The sequence below is a fragment of the Octopus bimaculoides genome, chromosome 5 (assembly GCF_046866305.1).
Source record: "Octopus bimaculoides isolate indiv1 chromosome 5, ASM4686630v1, whole genome shotgun sequence".
Classification (NCBI taxonomy): Eukaryota; Metazoa; Mollusca; class Cephalopoda; order Octopoda; family Octopodidae; genus Octopus; species Octopus bimaculoides.
This window is the reverse complement of record NC_142932.1, coordinates 49675297-49682796: the sequence shown is the minus strand read 5'-3', so window position 1 is coordinate 49682796 and position 7500 is coordinate 49675297. Positions and strand designations below refer to the sequence as shown.

General features: G+C 40.9%; 1 protein-coding gene and 1 long non-coding RNA gene across 5 annotated transcripts in view; one reads left to right on the top strand and one right to left on the bottom strand.

Annotated features, from left to right (window-relative positions):
* Positions 1-6154, bottom strand: part of LOC149135517 (uncharacterized) — a 19954-nt gene extending 13800 nt beyond the window's left edge. The window contains exon 1 of one of the 3 annotated variants that reach the window (XM_089352228.1): positions 6006-6154. The gene's annotated coding sequence lies outside the window, so the exon portion shown is untranslated. The remainder of the gene's footprint in view (positions 1-6005) is intronic. The other 2 variants (XM_089352227.1, XM_089352230.1) reach the window with 2 other exon arrangements.
* Positions 1-7500, top strand: part of LOC106869252 (uncharacterized) — an 18397-nt gene that overhangs the window by 2072 nt on the left and 8825 nt on the right. Inside the window, exons 1-2 of one of the 2 annotated variants that reach the window (XR_001409383.3) lie at positions 2260-2274; positions 5314-6767. This is a non-coding gene — a long non-coding RNA (uncharacterized LOC106869252). Of the gene's footprint in view, positions 1-2259; positions 2275-5313; positions 6768-7500 lie in introns of those variants that run through there. The other variant, XR_016241884.1, reaches the window with a different exon arrangement.

The window sequence follows — 7500 nt, the reverse complement described above, 5'->3', positions numbered from 1 at the left end:
GAAAAATTAGCGCAGCCAGTAAAATGTTTAGCGGCATTTCTTACGGTTCTTTACGTTCTGAGTTCAAATTCCACCGAAGTCGACTTTGAGTTTCAACTCTTCAGGATCGATAAAATAAGTACCACTGGAGAGGATGTAATCAACTAGCACCCTTCCCCAAATATTTCAGGCCTTGTGTCAATAGCAGAAAGATTTATTATTATTGTGTAAATGAAACTACGGATAGCTGTTGTGTCCAGTTTGGGAATTAGTACTATCGTGGAAAGCAAGTTGGTTTCTGCTGATAGGCGAGTTTCTTTTCGTGTGTTGTTTGCCAGTGTTGGGAGACATCTCGATTTAATTTTGTATAGTGAAATTTTTCGATTGTCCATGAAGAAAATTGCAATTGACGCGATGATGCTCGTAAATAAGAGAGTGAGGAGTGTCATCAGAACGTAGTGAAAGGGAGAGTGAGCGCGACGTGCTATATCACCCCCTTAAAAAAAGAGAAAAAGCAGACGACAAACGTGCATTTAACAAGAGTGACGTTGAAATTGTTCACAAGTCGGAATATTTCAACATATAATTCTTGAAAACCAACTCTATCAACAACAACTGCAGTAACAACAATAACACCCAGTTTGAAGTAGAACAAATTAGAAAAAATGTGGAAGCCAATAGTAACAGCAGCAGCAACAACAACAACAATAGCAACAATAACAACACATTTCAGGAAAAACAGAAGAAAATTTATAAGAAAATGAAACCAATCCTCCACTAAGAACAACAACAATAGTGACAACAGCAACGAGAAATCCAGCACATCTTTCCCCAAAATTACTGATCAGAGATAGGTGGAGCACTCTTTCGATAGTGATTTTGGTAAAAAATCTTCGAAAATGCCTACTAAAACCTAATCTTCTAGTTCTACCACCAGGCCAAAAATATCAGGTCCCCAAAAGAATTGTGATATACCGTTCTCTTAATAAGAAGACCAGACGGATCGTAAATCCGACTCCAGCACAGGTAGAAAATGCCTGAAAGATATCTAGGCTTCGATTTGGCATGTCAGAAGAGCGAGAGATTTGGGATCTTTTGTTATTTTATGCCTTAGCGAAGAGGCAACGATAAATATGACCTTGTACACTTACTCTTCAGATGAAAATATTTTCATTTCGTCTTATCTGGTGTGACGAGTGAATAAGGTTACATTTTACGAATGTGCTTCCGGAACCTGACATCCAGTATTTCACGATGATTGTGGATGGGTATGGTGATATTTTAACTTAGAAATCCGCCCGGAAAGAAAAATTGGTCAGTGGTCCAGGTGGAAGTAGAAATGCTGGTGACTGTAGAAAATTTCCATAGGAATCCTAGCATAATTTACATGTAAGGTGTGGAGCCCATAAGAATTGTGGTGGTGGGTAGGAAAGCTAAGTGTTACACTTGCAGAAACACAACCCATGAAAAAGCTTTCTACCCTCAATTAAAGAAACCGAAACCAACCTTATTGGCAACTCCACGGCCGCATCTACAACCTCATGAACAGATCAGGACTCCTATACCAAAACCAATTTCTTCCCCTGCTGCCACTGACGAGCAAGCTCTTCCCAAACTTCCTGCTCTGCAAACCAACAACAACAGCTCAATTTCCTCTTTCGACCGGATTCTTCCATCGCCCGCCAATTCCTTGGGAAATAACATGCAGAAGAAAGATCATGCCGAAAGATGGCAATGAGTCTCCAAAGGGGCGAAATGAAAAAGGAGGAGGATACAGATCCCCATTCTGAAAACTCCACAAAAACAACAACAAACACAAAAACCACATCTTCAGCCTACTTCACAACCACCAACAATAGCAACATCATTAAAAACAAAAACAACAGCAGCTGCAACATCATCATCAACAACAACGACTACACCAGCAAGAAAACACGAACTCTACAACAACCAAGCCTAAAACTTTTATAAAAAAAAAAAACAATCTAAATGGTACACAAATGTATCCATCGACTTCACAATTGTGAACAAAAGCAACAGTGACTTAATAGATTGTTAAACTGAAAATAAAAATAAAATTTAGACGAATGAAATGAATTTGAAAATTTCATCCTCAAAACCGCAGAAGATGGACTTTTAATTAGTACATTTTCGGACTTTTACAAAATAATACGAGAAAATTCCCAGCTAGTGAGGATTTAAAAAAAAACTGTCAATAAAAACTCTTAGAAGGGCTGTTTAAAAAATATTCGCGCGAAGATAAGTCCGTGATAACTGGGCTTCTCAAAAATTAAGGTGAGTGATCTCCCTTTTAGTCTTTCTCCGACTAACATGCCTGCGCTGAAAGTGAGGTGTGTGAAGGTGCGTGCCCTGGAGTCAGCTTGGAAACAAGGTCGCTTGCTCAACGATCTCAAATCACATGGTTTAGATGTCACTGTTATTAGCGAAACAGGAGTTTCGAGAAAGCATGTCCTAGCATCCATTTTCGAAGGATTCGAGATGTTCTCATCTTGAGGTTTGCCGGGAGCGGGCAGTAGTGTAGCAGTGCTATTCCAGAAATCCTTAGATTTTGAAGTTCGGGCAATCTTCTTGGACCCGGACAGTAAGGTGGAGGTCCTGGACGTGAATGACGGCGAAGATAGCGCCTTTAGAATGGGGGCCGTTTATGCCCTGAGAGGGGCTGGAAGGCCAGATTTATTCAGGCGTCTAAGATCATTTTCAGGAATGTCTCGTACTTTAGTACTTGTGGGAGACTGGAATAGTATTTTGGACGCACGTAAGGACTGTGTGAGGTTAGTACATAGCAGAAGTGGGTGTAAAAGCCTCAAAAACTTGCTCAGAAACTTCCAGGTGTCTGACCGGTTCCAACTGGATTTCTCTGATGTGCCAGTGTGGACATGGGGAAACCACACCGGGTTATCTTGATCGTATCTAGATAGAGTATTCGTTAGGTCAGTAGATAGGAGTAGCGTAGGTTGTCCACAATTCAAATTGATCGGCTACACAGAACATAAGTTTATGATCTGTACAGTCAAATTAGTTAGGACCCGTAGACAGGTACCCGGTTACACGAAGCTGAACGCGTCATTACGCAAAGATTACAGGGATCGGATTAGTGAACAAGTTAAGCGGCAGTTGACGGGGCAATTGTCAACAAACGGTAATGTGTCACCATGAAGAGGGGGATTAGAGTAGAATCGATAGTGTTTATCAAAGAGCTAGCTATAGAAAGAAATAGATTAGAAGGAGAACAAGTAAGCAAACTAGAAGAGGCGATTAGTAAAGGCATCGTGACCGACGTGCTAGCGGCGAGAATGACCCTTGTCCATTTCTTCGAGGGGAAATACGAAGGCTGCGTTGTCAGAGCTAAGGCCGATGCGCTCAAACACACACGAAGGAATTGAAGCCATGCGATGGGCAGCAGACCCGTGGTTCTGCGAAAACCCGATAACGGCCGCTGAAATACGGGAGACGATGAGCGGTTGCACAAGTCGCAAATCAGCCGGTTGAGATGGTCTACTTTATTGGATCCTATAAGTTCATACCAAAAGGTTGGCGCTTGTCGGTAGTGTAGTTGGGGAAGTGCAAACATGCACAATCCCGAACAGGTCTATCCACGACAACCTCCACCTTATGTGATATATCATAGAGGGCTGGGGCTAAAGCTGGCTACGGTGGGGCCCTGATCATTTTGGTTCAATCCAAAGTATTTGATAGGATCGACTATCGCTACTTGGAAGCCACCCTGAAAGCGGTCGGTTTTGGGTCCATTTTCAGAGGCTAAATCGTTGCAAGGCAGAGCGCCATCTCCTCGGTGGTTAAAGTAACCGGCATCCTAGCAGAACCATTTCGCACCGCACGCTCGGTCCGCCAGGGCTACCCGTTGTCTTCTCCTTTGTATGTGATGGCTCTCGAGTAACTGAAGTGGGAACAGTTGAGAAGCATCCCTTTCGAACTGGAATATGGGAGAGCTGTGTCGACGTCTCCGAAGCGGAGACGGTTGGCACCATTCTAAAGACATATGTGTCAGTTGCAGGAGCAAAATCAAAGCCGACAAGTCAGTGGGCTTGCGACTGAACACCTGGAGAATCAGGTTGATGCCTTCGGACGGTGTTGTGGGTCGCTGGACTGACGGACCAGTTAAACTGTTCGATCCTGACCTCCGAGTTGATAAGAACTAGTACAAAGTGGTGAACAGGATGGCTGTATTACCCAGAAACAGGCAGAAAGGAAGCTATCCCTGAGAGGTCAAGCAGAGGTGGCGAATGCTTACATCGCCTCCGTCATCATTTATCATGAGAGTCGTGCCCAACCCCGGCTACCCGTTGATCAGGTTAGAATATCTGTTATTTATTTTCCTATGGAAAGGACGCATTCCAATGATCAGTTTGCTGCCAGCACCCTCTGCATGACGGTTTAGGCATGCCATAGCTACTGATGCCAAGACACACGCTCAGGTTACACCATATGTAACGAGTGAATGTGATGTCTGGCCTCGTGACTGCACGAACTGATTCGATTTGGAGATCAATCTGGTCCCGAACAAAGATTCTGGATTATTTTTCCGTTTTTTTTTTATTTGTGAGAGCGGTCGGGCTTCATTTTTAGTATTCTCGTTTGTGAAGACAGTCGAGTTTATTTCAGATATTCTCATTTTAAAGATCATCTCCGGCTAATCGTTGAGAGGACGTTGGTGTTGCCTTGGCGGAGGTTTGCGCTCTCGGAGTGCTCTTGTTTTCCATTAATTTCAATCCTTTCCAGTGTTATCATTTATCTTTTATCTTTTACTTATTTCAGTCATTAGACAGCGGCCATGCTAGGGCACCACCTTGAAAGGTTTTAGTCAAACAAATCGATCTCAGGAGTTATTTTTCTTAAGCTTAGTACTTATTCTGTCAGTTTCGCTTGCCAACTGCTAAGTTACGAGAAAATAAACACACTAACACCGGTGGGGGACAAACACAAAAACAAAATCACATAGATATATGCATACACACACACGCACACATATATGCGACGGGCTTCTTTCAGTTTCCGTCTACCAAAGGTTTTGGTCGACCCGAGGCTGTGATTGAAGACACAAGGCTTTAGTCGGCCCGAAGCTGTAATAGAAGACACTTGTTCAAAGTCCCATGCAGTGGGACTGAACCTGGAACTATGCGTTTGAGAAGCAAGCTTCTTACCACACAACCGCGCCTGAGCCTATATTTAAATTAACACGAAAAATATTTTAATCGGAGTGCTTTGTATGGTTTTTGTAGCTCTATACTCTCTCTTCAACTTTAGTTTATGATTTTTTTTTTAATTTGATTATTAATTTCGCCTCTTTTTCAGACAAATGAAGATGGAGTGCCAAACAGAAAAGAAAAAACGAACGATTTTATCCAACGATCCGATATTATTGATTTCAAACTTTGACAGAAGGCCAGCAGGTTTGGGTGAGGGGCTAAGTCGATTACATGGACCCTAGTGTTCAATTAGCACTTATTTTATTGACTCTGAAAGGATGAAAGGCAAAGTTGATCTCGGCGAAATTTGAACCCAGAACCTAAAGACGGATGAAATGCCGCTATGCATTTTGCCTGGTGTGCTAACGATTCTCCTAGCTCGCTGTCTTACAATCAGATATTATTGTCACTGAAAATCTATCTTGCGAAATTTTTCACACCAAATCATGTGATAGGTCAAAACATCACATGGCCTTCTCGTCTTCCCCACCCCAGACTAAAACTGTCCCTCATCCTCCTCTGTTTCGTGAGTGAACTCCCCTACTCTATCACTGAATTTTGGGAGTTTTTACTTGGATTAAGAAATTTTACTCACACACACACACACACACACACACACACACACACACACACACACACACACACACACACACACACACACACACACACAGACAGACAGACAGATAGATAGATAGATAGATAGATAGATAGATAGATAGATAGATAGATAGATAGATAGATAGATATGAAGAGTTAAATCGATAAATAAGATAGATTATAAATTGTACATATGCTTACTCATATAAGTCTCAAAGAATTCAAATTTATAAAATCGCTTTTGCTAATGGTCGAAAATACCTTCTATTTTTTTAACAATCGCAAAACATGTGTCACCATGGCAACAACGCTGTATTCCAACGGTAACGGAATGCTCAAACGAATGAAATGATTGTTTGAATTCCATTCCTTCACTTAAACTTGTCTAAGTCACACTGTTTGGTGAATAGACAAAAGTAATTTATTTAGAAAAGCTAGTTGAAAGCCTAGATTTGTTTTAGCCCTACAGTTTTATCCATTGTATAATCTTTTCGTTATGAAAAACTCCAGGACATGTAAACAAACAGAGGGTTCATTATAATCATTTTCGTCTGATGTTACTTCCATGCTGACAATTTCTCAATTGTCTGTGATTTAAGAATCCGTGTTTAGAATTCCAGCTAAAATTTCGGCCAACTTAATAGGAATAAATATATCATTTTTAGAGCCTTTCTGAAAATAATCCTGGGCTTATCACAAGAAAATACCAGAAAAGTCGCACAATATATTTAAGTTATTCTACCGGAAGTCTAATTTATATTCTAAGCCACAAGCTTTCAACTTGATTGAGTACCATCCACAGGCATACGTATATCAGTACTCATATATTTGAGGCATATCTCCTGATATACTGGTATAGAAGAAGATAAAGAACCAAAGAGGGAAAATATCAAAATGTTTTACGAATTATTAATGGTCGTGACAATAGCATGCTGCTTTACATTTTTAATATATTTTTGTGATGTGAGTATTGTTTTTGTTTTGTTGTTTTTTTATTTGCCTATTTATATGAAAATACTTTTATTTTTCTGTAATTTTAATCTGAATTCTCCCTTCTTAAATATATCTAACCTTCAGCTAATATCATCCATAGATTCATAAATTTCACTCTTCAACTAACTATGGCTCTGTACGCGTTACCTCTGTTGGCGCACTGCATTTGCTTTCAGTCCTATGTTGCACACAACACAACACAATTCTCCTGAATCTCTCCATCTCAAACCGACGCACCCCACCATCTCACGCTCATAGAAGTTAAGTGCAAAAACTTCAGTGTAAAAATCTGACCGGCTCCTCCTCCCCCAAACGGCGTCCTCCATATCTAACCAGCCCCTCTTCTAAAGGAACTTTTCAACCTTTCTCTCTTTCTTTGTAATCATACACTCATTTAAGAAAACATGTGACAGTTGTTCTTCGTCTCGAAGTCACTGCCGACTACCAGCGGGGTCTCTCGAATGAAGCATACCGATTGCCTGACTTCCGATACTTGAATGGTGGAGACAGTCATAAATAGCCATCTTATTTATCACAGTTGTCCTCTTTCACTTCTTAATAGCCATCAATGGATTTTCTTTAAAGCCATTTAAGCAAAGTACCGCCATTTCTATATCACAATACAGGTAATATTGCTCTTAATATTGACCTCAAATTTTGGCACAAGACTAGCAATTTCGGGGAAAGGGGTAAGTCGATTACA